The sequence below is a fragment of the Mercenaria mercenaria genome, chromosome 18 (assembly GCF_021730395.1).
Source record: "Mercenaria mercenaria strain notata chromosome 18, MADL_Memer_1, whole genome shotgun sequence".
Classification (NCBI taxonomy): Eukaryota; Metazoa; Mollusca; class Bivalvia; order Venerida; family Veneridae; genus Mercenaria; species Mercenaria mercenaria.
This window is the reverse complement of record NC_069378.1, coordinates 12,806,317-12,819,884: the sequence shown is the minus strand read 5'-3', so window position 1 is coordinate 12,819,884 and position 13,568 is coordinate 12,806,317.

Below are 13,568 nucleotides of genomic sequence, written 5' to 3'. Positions count from 1 at the left end.
TTATGACCAGCAGATAACCCATATTGCTTTTTAGACAAGAGGTCAAGGTCGTAATGACTCGGAATAGTTAAACTGTTTCCGGACGATAAATTGAGAATGGTTGGGCCTAGGATTGTGAAAGTAAATAGGGAGGTTAATCATGACCAGCAGATGACCCCTATTGATTTTGATGTCAAAAGGTCAAGGTCACAGTGACCCAGAACAGTAGAACTTTTGTGTACAGTGAAAAAATAATTTCTCTTCCTTGTGCAATTACAGAATGCATTTTGTGCTCTGTGAGCTCTTGTTTATAACTTTTCATATCTATGTTATACAATACTGTATGCATTATATACAGTAACTGTTAATTTTATTTTTCTGCACTGTAAATAATCCAGTGAGTCATTTTTTATTGAGAAAATTTTTTAAAGCGGCTTTTGTAATCTGAATTATTATTTAGTTTTTTGATTATTTATGTTGGGTAAATATATAATGATATGTTCATCAAGTCTTGCCTTAATAATACATTATTAAACTGTTTTATTCATTTTTGCCATAAGTCACATTTACTGAATAATTGCAATACAATGAGTTTTATAAGATGTTATTTTATCTGCGTTTTCAAAGAAAAATCTGGCTTTTAGATTAGGTCCATGCAGGCGGATGGATGGGCAGATGGGCCGATGGATGGAATAATGTTAACCTTTTCGTTTACTCAATATTTGGACAAGTATTTCACCTAGGACCTTGAAACTTCATCTTGGTCTTAAAGTGTATATGACACCAAATTATTTAAGGGTCACTGGGTCAAAGGTCAAGGTCACAGGGACTTGAATGTGTTAACCTTATTTCACTCAATATTGGGACAAGTATTTCACCTAGGACTTTGAAACTTCATACATATGTTAGTCTTGATATGTACATGACCCCTAGGGTTTTTAGGGCCACTGGGTCAAAGGTCAAGGTCACAGGTACCTGAACATAGAAAATGGTTTCCACTCAGTATCAGGACAAGTATTTCACCAAGGACATTGAAATTTCATATGTTGGTCTTATGTGTTGATTTAAGAGTTAAAAGTCAAGGTCGCAGGGGTATAAAAAGTGAAAATGTTTGGGGTTTTTTTACTTATATTTTTACACCAATTTATTTCTTTAATTTCATTTTGTATCTGTTCATTTTTAGCTCACCTGTCACATAGTGACAAGGTGAGCTTTTGTGATCACCCTTCGTCCGTCATCAGTCTGTCCGTCTGTGCCCGCGAAATGATGGTTAAGTGACTGCATAACGGTACTTTCTCTTTGATGTCATTCATTCCGTTCTGTTTATGTGACCTTTTTCTTTTTATGTGACTGTTAGAACAATAGAGAGAACAATGGGGGTGTCACATAAATACCGTTTCGTTAGAACTTCCGTGCGTGCGTCCGTCAACAATTACTTGTCTGCACGATAGTGGTTTCATTTATGATTTTATTTTAACCAAACTTGCACACAACTTGTATCACAATAAGATCTCGGTTCCTTTCTTGAACTGGCCAGATCCTGTTATGTTTTCCAGAGTTATGGACCCTGAAAGGGCAAAAATTAGCTATTTTGAGCTTGTCTGCGCAATAGCAGCTTTATTTATGATTTGATTTTTACCAAACTTGCACACAACTTGTATCACCATAAGATCTTGGTTCCTTTCTGGAACTGGCCAGATTCCTTAATGGGTTCCAGAGTTATGGCCCCTGAAAGGCCCAAAATTACAATCACAAGCTTACCGTAACTAAGTACCTACAGACTGTAAAGTTCTAAATAAAAACAGCATTCTTTTACGTTCTCGAGATGCTTTACATATAAAATGTAAATATGACATCTAGAAATAAGAAAAGAAGTGACCACATGTAATAAATAATTGCGAAAACCGATGTAGCATGTTCATTTATCAAGTGTATCATTCCAAGAAATTACAGTTTTTTTTTAATTTGTTCTCAGACAGGTGTTACAGGATTTTCATTCGATGCTTCACTCGAGGAAACAAAATTCTTTAAGGCAAATAAAGCATACATGTGAACGGCGATCTCCAAATTTCAGCCACGCTCTGCATATTTTGTATAAGAATTTTAATGCTAAATATTCGTGAACTGATTTTTTGCTTCTCTCCTAATGTCAGAAGTAATGTCGAATGCATTATCATTATTAGCTTCAGCAACACTCAACAGACTTTGTATGAGAATTTAAATGCTAGATATTCCGTGAATGGATTTTTTGTTTTTCTCCATAAGAATATCAGAAGTAATTTTGAATGCGTTATTCAAGTTTCTTGCCTTATTTAATGTTGCAGATGGTGCGTGAACCAACTGAAACGATAGAAAGATTGTTATGAAAATGATGTTGGTTGCGTTACCACAATTAGAAAAAAAAACCTTGTAGCCAGTAACAAGAGGAGCCATACAACAATAACGCCTAACTAACATAAGTTGATGTTCTGATTATCTGTTTTTATAGATATAAATACGTATTTTTTCATGGGAATCAGCATACATTAGGAAGGTGTTTCTGCATTTTTAGCTCACCTGTCACAAAGTGACAAGGTGAGCTTTTGTGATCGCGTGGCGTCCGTCGTCCGTGCGTCAGTGCGTGCGTGCGTAAACTTTTGCTTGTGACCACTCTAGAGGTCACATTTTTCATGGAATCTTTATGAAAATTGGTCAAAATGTTCATCTTGATGATATCTAGGTCAGGTTTGAAACTGGGTCACGTGCGGTCAAAAACTAGGTCAGTAGATCCAAAAATAGAAAAACCTTGTGACCTCTCTAGAGGCCATATTTTTCATGAGATCTTCATGAAAATTAGTCAGAATGTTCACCTTGATGATATCTAGGTCAAGTTTGAAACTGGGTCACATGGGGTCAAAAACTAGGTCAGTAGGTCTAAAAATAGAAAAACCTTGTGACTTCTCTAGAGGCCATATTTATCAATGGATCTTCATGAAAATTAGTCAGAATGTTCACCTTGATGATATCTAGGTCAAGTTCGAAACTGGGTCACATGGGGTCAAAAACTAGGTCAGTAGATCTAAAAATAGAAAAACCTTGTGACCTCTCTAGAGGCCATATTTTTCATGAGGTCTTCATGAAAATTGGTGAGAATGTTCACCTTGGTGATATCTAGGTCGCGTTCGAAACTGGGTCAGGTGCCTTCAAAAACTAGGTCAGTAGGTCTAAAAATAGAAAAACATATTGACCTCTCTAGAGGCCATATTTCTCAATGGATCTTCATGAAAATTGGTCAGAATGTTTACCTTTATGATATCTAGGTCAAGGTCGAAACTGGGTCACATGCCATCAAAAACTAGGTCAGTAGATCTAAAAATAGAAAAACCTTGTGACCTCTCTAGAGGCCATATTTTTCATGAGATCTTCATGAAAAATGGTCAGAATGTTCACCTTGATGATATCTAGGTCAGATTTAAAAGTGGGTCACGTGGGGTCAAAAACTAGGTCAGTAGGTCTAAAAATAGAAAAACCTTGTGACCCCTCTAGAGGCCATATTTCTCAATGGATCTTCATGAAAATTGGTCAGAATGTTTACCTTGATGATATCTGGGTCAAGTTTGAAACTGGGTCACGTGGGGTCAAAAACTAGGTCAGTAGGTCTGAAAATAGAAAAACTTTGTGACCTCTCTAGAGGCCATATTTTTCATGGGATCTTTTTGAAAATTGGTCAGAATGTTCACCTTGATGATATCTAGGTCGAGTTTGAAACTTGGTCATGTGCGGTCAATAACTAGGTCAGTAGATCTAAAAATAGAAAAACCTTGTGACCTCTCTAGAGGCCATATTTTTCAAGAGATCTTCATGAAAATTGGTCAGAATGTTCATCTTGATGATATCTAGATCAAGTTCGAAACTGGGTCATGTGCGGTCAAAAACTAGGTCAGTAGGTCTAAAAATAGAAAAACCTTGTGATGTCTCTAGAGGCCATATTTCTCAATGGATCTTCATGAAAATTGGTGAGAATGTTCAGCTTGATGATATCTAGGTCAAGTTCGTAACTGGGTCATGTGCAATCAAAAACTAGGTCAGTAGGTTGAAAAATAGAAAAACCTTGTGACCTCTCTAGAGGCCATATTTTTCAAGAGGTCTTCATGAAAATTGGTGAGAATGTTCACCTTGATGATATCTAGGTCAGGTTTAAAAGTGGGTCACATGCCTTCAAAAACTAGGTCAGTAGGTCAAATAATATAAAAACCTTTTGACCTCTCTAGAGGTCATATTTTTCAATGGATCTTCATGAAATTGGTCAGAATTTTTTATCTTGATGATATCTAGGTCACATGTGCTCAAAAACTAGGTCACTTTGTCAAATAATAGAAATAACGACGTCATACTCAGTTCTACACTGGGTCATGTGGGGATAGGTGAGCGATTCAGGACCATCATGGTCCTCTTGTTTGTCCAACTTGCTATGTATATATTTCGGAATAATGTCTGTGAGTGCGTTTGTGCGAGTGCATGAGTGTTTTAATATCGCAATGAGCATAAAATTCCGTAACAATGTATAGACATATATTTCTTAACTTTCTTGTTTTCAAAATACAAATCTTAATGAATATAGAACTAACATGCGTTAAATGATCGTATGGCTTCTTTATTTAATAACCACTTAGATGTCCATAAATATCATTGTGTACAGCTTGTAAGAATTATGTCAATTTGTAGCAGTGACTGATCAAATAATAAGATAATTTAATAATGACATGAATAAATGTGTCGCATATTGAAAAACGTTAACACCTGCTGATTTGTTACTCCTTCTTTTCAATATAAACATGCATTATCAATTACAACTTATAACAGGCACACACTACTTGTGATTAACACCGATGTGACAATCGATCTGTTTCCTTTTGTCGTTCGCAGCGGGCAATAACCGTGATACATACTGCCAAATTTTAACTTTTTCAAACCGCGTGACATTCCTTCAGAAGGTATGCACAAGAATTTCCACACTTAACGATGTTGTGGCTAACAGTATCAGTCGAGTCTCCAGGAGATTACAACATATTAAAATAAAACACAATGATTTTAATTCACATTTAAATAATATACTGGTACTTATTTGCAAATATAGAAATGAAAGAAATTTTGAATCATCATATATCGGTTGCGTAAAAGCAAACATATCATGCACGAATATATAGAATTTACAACGTGCAGGTATTATTCAGTGAAATCAACAGATTCAACTTCAGTTTATTTATAGATATATTCCTCTTTGCAAGGATGCAACTGTATCGTGATTTATTTTTAGCTCGACTATTCATAGAATAGTAGAGCTATTGGACTCGCCCATGCGTTGGCGTCCGCGTCCCGATTTTGGTTAAGGTTTTGTATGTAAGCTGGTATCTCAGTAACCACTTGTGGGAATGGATTGAAACTTCACACACTTATTCACTGTGACAAACTGACTTACATTGCACAGGTTCCATAACTCTATTTTGCTTTTTTACAAAATTATGCCCCTTTTTCGACTTAGAAATTTTTGGTTATTAGGTTTTATATGTAAGCTGGTAACTCAGTAACCACTTGTGGGAATGGATTGAAACTTCACACACTTATTCACTGTGATGAACTGACCTATATTGCACAGGTTCCATAACTCTATTTTGCTTTTTTACAAAATTATGCCCCTTTTTCGACTTAGAAATTTTTGGTTAAGGTTTTGTATGTAAGCTAGTATCTCAGTACTTACTAATGGGAAAGGATTGAAACTTCACATACTTGTTCACTGTCATGATCTGACATGCACTAAGCAAGTCCCATAACTCTACTCTTTTTTTTTCAAAATTATGCCCCTTTTTCGACTTAGCAGTTTTTGGTTAAATTTTTGTATGTAATCTGATATCTCAGTATCCACTAATTGGAATGGATTGAAACTTCACACATTTGTTCACTGTCATGATCTAACATGCACTGTGAAGGTCCCATAACTCTACTTGGCATTTTTACAAAATTATGCCCCTTTGACTTAGCAGTTTTTGGTTAAGTTTTTGTATATAAGCTGGTATCTCAGTATCCACAAATTGGAAAGGATTGAAACTTCACACACTTGTTCACTGTCATAATATGACATGCAGTACAGAGGTTCAATACCTCTACTTTGCATTTTACAAAATTATGCCCCTTTTTCAACTTCTGTATTCATTCAATTGACAAGGCTGTTGAATAGTCGAGCGTTGCTGTCCTCCGACAGCTCTTGTTATTATATGTATTATACTTTATACCAATAGTCTGTGAACAATTTCTGCGGTCCCAAAATAAACAAATTTATCAAATTCTATGACTTTCATATTTATGAAGACCTTATTAGCACCGACATTTAACAGCTACATTTCATCACTTTTCTTTATGGAATTAATGTAACCTAAATTATAATAATTAAATGATTCATTTCACACGTGATCCGACAGGTTTTTGATCTTTTTTTCAGTAATGAGTAGAAGATTTAGATACTTTATATTAAAAAGAGAATCCGTCATAGCGGTATCATGTGTATCCGCCATTTTGGAGAAAGCTTGTGAGAAATAGCAACAATATCCAAGGGGGGCGTTCCTTATTAGAAAAATCGGATCTATCCATTGACAGCTGGAAGTCAGTGATGTAACCATGGACTGGAATACCTTATCATTGATAGATCTTATATAATCGAAATGGCCATTGTGAATGGATAGAGGATGAATAAGAACTGCTTGATCATTGATAATTCATCCACATTGTTCATTGATGGGACTATTTTGTGTAGCACGTGAACATCCTTTGGATGTGATTTGGAATCAAATAAAAATGCTATGGTTGTCAGAAATACACTTTAACTTTGGTAGCGGGATCAACCCGCAACCAATAATGGAACATCAGTGTGTGAGTTGTTTGCTAACAGCTAAAATACTGCTGTATCCAGATATTGCCCTCTTAAGGTTCATGATCTTTTTGTGAAAATGAAAGTTTTCAGATATTTTAACATTCTTACTGTGATACAAAATTTGTTCTACAAGTGTCTTACGACTTACAGTTACAGTCAAACTTTGTTCTACATGTGTCTTACAACTTACAGTTACTTTGTGTTCTACAAGTGTCTTGCAACTTACAGTTACAGTCAAACTTTGTGTTTACAAGTGTCTTGCAACTTACAGTTACAGTCAAACTTTGTGTTTTACAGGTTTTCTTGCAGCTTTATCTGGCACCACAAATGTCAACTAGATTCTACTTTAAGAATAAATAAATCATAATTCATATTCCAATCTTCCAGACTGAAGTGTTTACATATTTATATGCCACTATATTCTGGCGTGTTTGTTTCGATGCCATCATGAAGGTGATATGTACTATATTATTAAAAACTGCATATATAAACTTTGAATGAAGATTTTACATCTGATTTCTAAATCCGACCTTAGATGTTATTAGAAATAACATTTTCACAGCTGTTACGAACTACTTAATACTTTAATCCAAATTTAATGAATATCTGAAAATTCTGTTTTATGCAACGCTTTCCTTTTGTAGGGAGGTTTTTATTATAGCATATGGCCAGCCAAATGAGGTATCAAGCTAAAATGTAGTGCTGTAAAATGTGAAGAATTTGCGTGGTTAGAATCGAAATAATATTTTCCAATAGTTTTATCAGTTAATAAAATATGGGCAGTCGTTTCAGATGCGAATATTAAATCACTCTTGCTACACTCTCATGACTTAATTATTGCGCATCCAAACTCCTGCCCATATTTTATTACATGATAAAATATAAGAACAAATTTATTATTTCTTAAATCGAACTGATTTTGTTTTTTAGATGGAGCATATTTTTTTTTGTATACACATTAAAATAACTAAATGTGAATAAAATCTAGTAATACAGACATTACAAGTTAACAAAATATATTTTTCATACAAGCATGTAAATTTATTGTCAGTAACATAATTTCATAGTTCTTACGTGACATCAAGTGAAACATCTGTGTGAGCATAATGTCATAGTTCTTATGTGACTTCAAATGAAATGTCTTTGTGAGCATAATGTCAAGGTTCTTATGTGAGAGCAAGTGAAATGTCTGTGTGAGCAAAATGATATTGTTCTTACGTGACAACAAGTGAAATATCTGTGTGAACATAATGTCATAATTCTTATGAGACATCAAGTGAAATGTCTGTGTGAGCATAATGTCATAGTTCTTATGTGATGTCAGATGAAATGTCTGTGTGAGCATAATGTCATAGTTCTTATGTGATATCAAATGAAATGTCTTTGTGAGCATAATGTCATAGTTCTTATTTGACATCAAGTGAAATGTCTGTGTGAGCATAATGTCATAGTTCTTATGTGACATCAAGTGAAATGTCTGTGTGAGCATAATGTCATAGTTCTTATGTGACATCAAGTGAAATGTCTGTGTGAGCATAATGTCATTGTTTTATCAGTAACAAATGATAAGCCTTAGAAGTCAATGATATGTATTAAAATGTGACTTAATGTTCACTAAACAGACTCAGTAGTTAATAGGCTGGTAATAACTATCAGTAATTTCTATGTTTGGAAATGTTTGTTCCAGGTAAAATCTATTGAAATAAGCCAGTATTTCAGTCAAGATATATAATTCTACTGTTTGTACTGAAATAGTAAAAAATGCACATTTTCACCCTGTGACGCACCTAGCTCAAAAAGTATTTTATATAAATTGATGAAACCTTACGCGAGTCTTTATCATGATATGAACTTGCGCACCTCCTATTTTTCGTCTGGCTCAACCCCCTGTTTTCAGAGTTATGGCCCCTGAAAAAGTCAAAAATGCACATTCTTACCTTGTGATGCATCTAGCTCAAAAAGTATTTGATATGGATTCATAAATCCTTGCATAAGTCTTAATCATGATATGAACTTGTGCACCTCCTATTTTTCATTTTGGTCCGCCCCCTATTTTTAGAGTTATGGACCCTGAAATAGTCAAAAATGCACATTTTCACCTTGTGACGCACCTAGCTCAAAAAGTATTTAATATAAATGGTTGAAAACTTGCATAAGTCTTTATCATGATGAAAACTTGCATAAGTCTTTATCATGATATAAACTTACACACCTTTTATTTTTTGGCTGGCTCCACCCCCTATGTTTAAAGTTATGGCCCCTGAAATAGTAAAAGAAAATTGCACATTTTCACCTAATTATGTGCCTAGCTCAAAAAGTATTTGATGTTAATTCATGAAATCTTGCCCGAGTCTTTATCATGATATATCCTTGCACACTTGGCATTTTTCTTGGGAATCTTTGAGCTTTTACAGAGTTATTGCCCTTGAAATAGCAAAATAGTGGACTTCTTGTTTGTGATGCTCATAGCTCAAAAAGTATATGGCCTAGAATAATGAATCCTTTTCATAAAATGTTTGTTGAGACTATACCCCATTAAGACTGCAAACATTGGAATTATTGCCCCTTATTTATGACAAATGTACCAGTGGGGGGGGGCACACCCTGTGTCCTACAGACACATTCTAGTTTCATGTTTTATAGAGGATATTACATGAGTGTCTATTCATATTGAATTTATTAAACGAGTTGAATAAAATAATAAAATGTGAGGCTCTGCTGAGCATTTTATCAATTTTATTCAACGAGTTTAATAAATTCAGTTTGGAAAATGTAATATGTTCTTTTTATCACATGTTAGTTTTTCCTGCTGAAACATCAAAATTCTTCTTTCTTTAGCTATTAAAACAAATGAGCCGTGCCATGGGAAAATCAACATAGTGGGTGTGCGACCAGCATGGATCCAGACCAGCCTGCGCATCCGCGCAGTCTGGTCAGGATCCATGCTGTTCGCTAACAGTTTCTCCAATTCCAATAGGCTTTAAAAGCGAACAGCATGTATCCTGACCAGACTGCGCGGATGCGCAGGCTGGTCTGGATCCATGCTGGTCGCACACCCACTATGTTGGTTTTCCCATGGCACGGCTCAAATCAATTTGACCAATGTCTCCTATGCTTGAAATGATGTTGATGTCAAAGCTTTATTTCACTAGTGTATTTTTTATGTAATGGCTTATTACACTCCCATGACATCAAACATGTGATAAACATTTATATTACATTGTACATAGAATGAAATAATTTACAGTTGATAAACGATATTCTGCTTTTTCTTTGTTGTGAAGGATGTCAACTATTGATCTACCATACCTGTCTTCTTTTTAAATATTAATACATTTATTTTTCAATGAAGTTTCATGTAAATCAAATATATATCTATAGGCATTTGTTTAACCCTTAGCCTGCTGGCGGCAGATGATTCTGCCTTTGCGACCAGTGCAGACCAAGATCAGCCTGCACATCCGTGCAGTCTGATCATGCTCTGCACTGTTCGCTATTCAGTCAGTAAATTTTCAGTGAAAACCCCTTTGAGTAATAAGTGGTACTGTCCAGATTGAAAGATGGACCAGTCCATTATAGAAATATAGCATGGTAAGGGTTAAACATGACAGATTTTATTAGCTCACTTGTAACATAGTGACAGGGTGAGCTTTTGTGATCGCCCTTCGTCTGTCCTCCATCCTTCAACAATTTCCTTGTGAACAGGATAGAGACCACATTTTGTATTTGCTTTTTATCAAATTTGCACACAACTTGTATGAGCATAATATCTTGGTTCCTTTTGAAACCTGGCCAAATCCATCATGGGTTCCAGAGTTATTGCCCCTTAAAGGGCCAAAATTTGCAATTTTTGGCTTGTGAACATGATAAGAGACCACATTTTGTAATCAACTTTAATCAAACTTGCACACAACTTGTATTAGCATAACATCTTGGTTCCTTTTTAAAACTGGCCAGATCCCATTATGGGTTGCAGAGTAATGGCCCCTTAAAGGGCCAAAATTTGCAATTTTTGGCTTGTGAACATGATAGAGACCACATTTTACAATCAACTAGAATCAAACATGCACACAACTTGTATTGGCATACTATCTCTGTTCCTTTCGAAAACTGGCCAGATCCTGTCATGGGTTGCAGAGTTATGGTCCCATATAGGGCCAAAATTTGCTATTTTTGGCTTGTGAACATGATAGAGACAAAATTGTGCTATTGACTATAATCAAACTTGCACACAACTTGTATTGGCATACTATCTCTGTTCCTTTCGAAAACTGGCCAGATCCCATCATTGGTTGCAGAGTTATGGCCTCTTCAAGGGCCAAAATTTGCTATTTTGGTTTTTGCAGCCATATAGAGACTTCATTTATGGTTTGATTTGATACAAACTTGCAAAATATCTTCAGCAACAATAAATCTTAAATTCCATGCTGAATCTGTCAGATCCAATCATAGTTTCTGGAGTTACAGCCCTGATTGACCCCTGAAAGCATCAAAATTTGGTAATTTTTACCTTGTGAACATGATAGAAATGACATTTTATATTTGATTTTAACCACAATTTTATACAATTTAAGTCACAATAAGATCTCAGTTCCTTTCCAAAACTTGCTAGATTTTATCATGGGTTCTAGAGTTATTGCCCCTGAAAGTGGCAAAATTTTCCATTTTGGTCCTTTTAGCCATATAGAGGTTTCATTTATGCTTTGATTTGATACAGACTTGCACAGAATGATTATCTTGATGATCTCTAGGCCTGGATCAAAACTGGGTCATGTCTGGTAAAAAACTAGGTCATCAGGTCAAATCATAGGAAAAGCTTGTTAACAACCTAGAGGTATACATTGTTATGGTATGTTACATGGGTGAGCGACCTAGGGCCATCTCGGCCCTCTAGTCTTTAATATTTTTTGTGTTCGTTTTAAGGTATGTCTAATTGGGAATGCACATTTCACAGTCTGCACTAGTTTGTTGTTTTTCAATAAATGATGTCTAAAACACAGTTGCCTTGTTTTATTGTTTTTATGGCCACTTTTGGCATTTTACCTTCTGAAAGAATTGCAAAACAGGACAGTTCTCTTCTGGAACTTTGGCATGTTTTCCCTGTCAGAGATTGGCAAGAGGACGTTGTAGACTTGTTGATGGGAGACTAGACGACTTCAGTCTCATTTATTTATTATGCCCCCGCCCCCTCACCCTGTATATTGTTTTGCAGATGTTTGTCGGTATGTGGACCAAGCCGTTTCTGGAAGATAACTCAACGCTTAGGCCTAGGAGCCTGAACCTAGATAGGGAGGTTAGTCATGACCAGCAAATGACCCCTATTGATTTTGAGGTCAATAGATCAAAGCGCGGGCTTAGCGCAAAACGGTTGTAACTCCTTCTTTATTTCATATAAGTTACAACCGTCTTGCGCTAAGCCCGCGAAAGGTTAAGGTCACAGCGACCCAGAAAAGTGAAACGGTTTCCAGATGATAACACAAAAATGCTTGGGCCTAGGGTCATGAAACTTGATAGGGAGGTTGGTCTTGACTAGCAAATGACTTCTATTGATTTTGAGGTCAAAGGTCACAGTGACCCAGACCAGTGAAACGGTTTCCGGATGATGACTAAAGAACGCTTTGGCCTAGGATCATGAAAATTGATAGGGAGGTTGGTCATATCCAGCAGATGATCCCTATTGATTTTGAGGTCAGTAGGTCAAAGGTCAAGGTCTCAGTAATCCAAAGCAGTTAAACCGTTTCCGGATGCTAACTTAAGAACACTTGGGCCTAGAATCACGAAACTTGATAGGGAGGCTGATCATGACCAGCAAATGGCCCCTATTGATTTTGAGGTCAATAGGTAAAAGGTCAATGTCACATTGATCCAGAACAGTAGAACTTTTTTTGTACAGTCACCATATAATTTCTGTTCCTGTTGCATCAGGGGTGGAGGGGTGGGGGTTGAATGGGGGGCATTTCGTGTTGAACGAGCTCTTGTTTTTGTTGGGTTTAACGTCGTACTGACACAATTATAGGTCACATGGCGACTTTCCAACGTTGATAGTGGAGGACGACCCAAGGTGCCGCTCTGTGCATTATTTCATCACGAACGGGCACCTGGGTAGAACCACTGACATCCCGTTAAACAGCTGGATAGCTTCCTCACATGAAGAATTCAACGCTCCAGGTGAGGCCGGAACGAAAATCGATGAGGGGCATGTGATTTGAAGTCAGCAACCTTAAACACCCGGCCACGGAGCCCCCTAGACTTTAGTCTCAGCTGCCTGGGCGTTTCTTCTCTAAAAGGAACAAATAAAACTTCTTATACAAGAAAACAGAACACACTGTCAACATTCACAACAAAAATGTTTTTGTGCTCCGTAATGGTGATATACTTTTGGCTAAAAATGATAACAATTAAAGTGATTCCGACCAAAGCACACAAATGATACATATCATGTGAAGGGGTATGGAACCCTACATTCCATAATATACTGTTACCTCCAAAACCCACCCGCATAGCTTTATAGGGAGATTGTTAACCTACAGATCGCGGGGTAGTGGATTCAATCCACGGAGGGGGCGTATGTTCTCCATGACGATTTGATAGATTTGTGTCTGAAATCATTTGTCTTTCACCACTTATTCATATGGAAAAGTTGGCGGTTACTTGCAGAGGTCAGTTTTATACTGGTACAGACTCC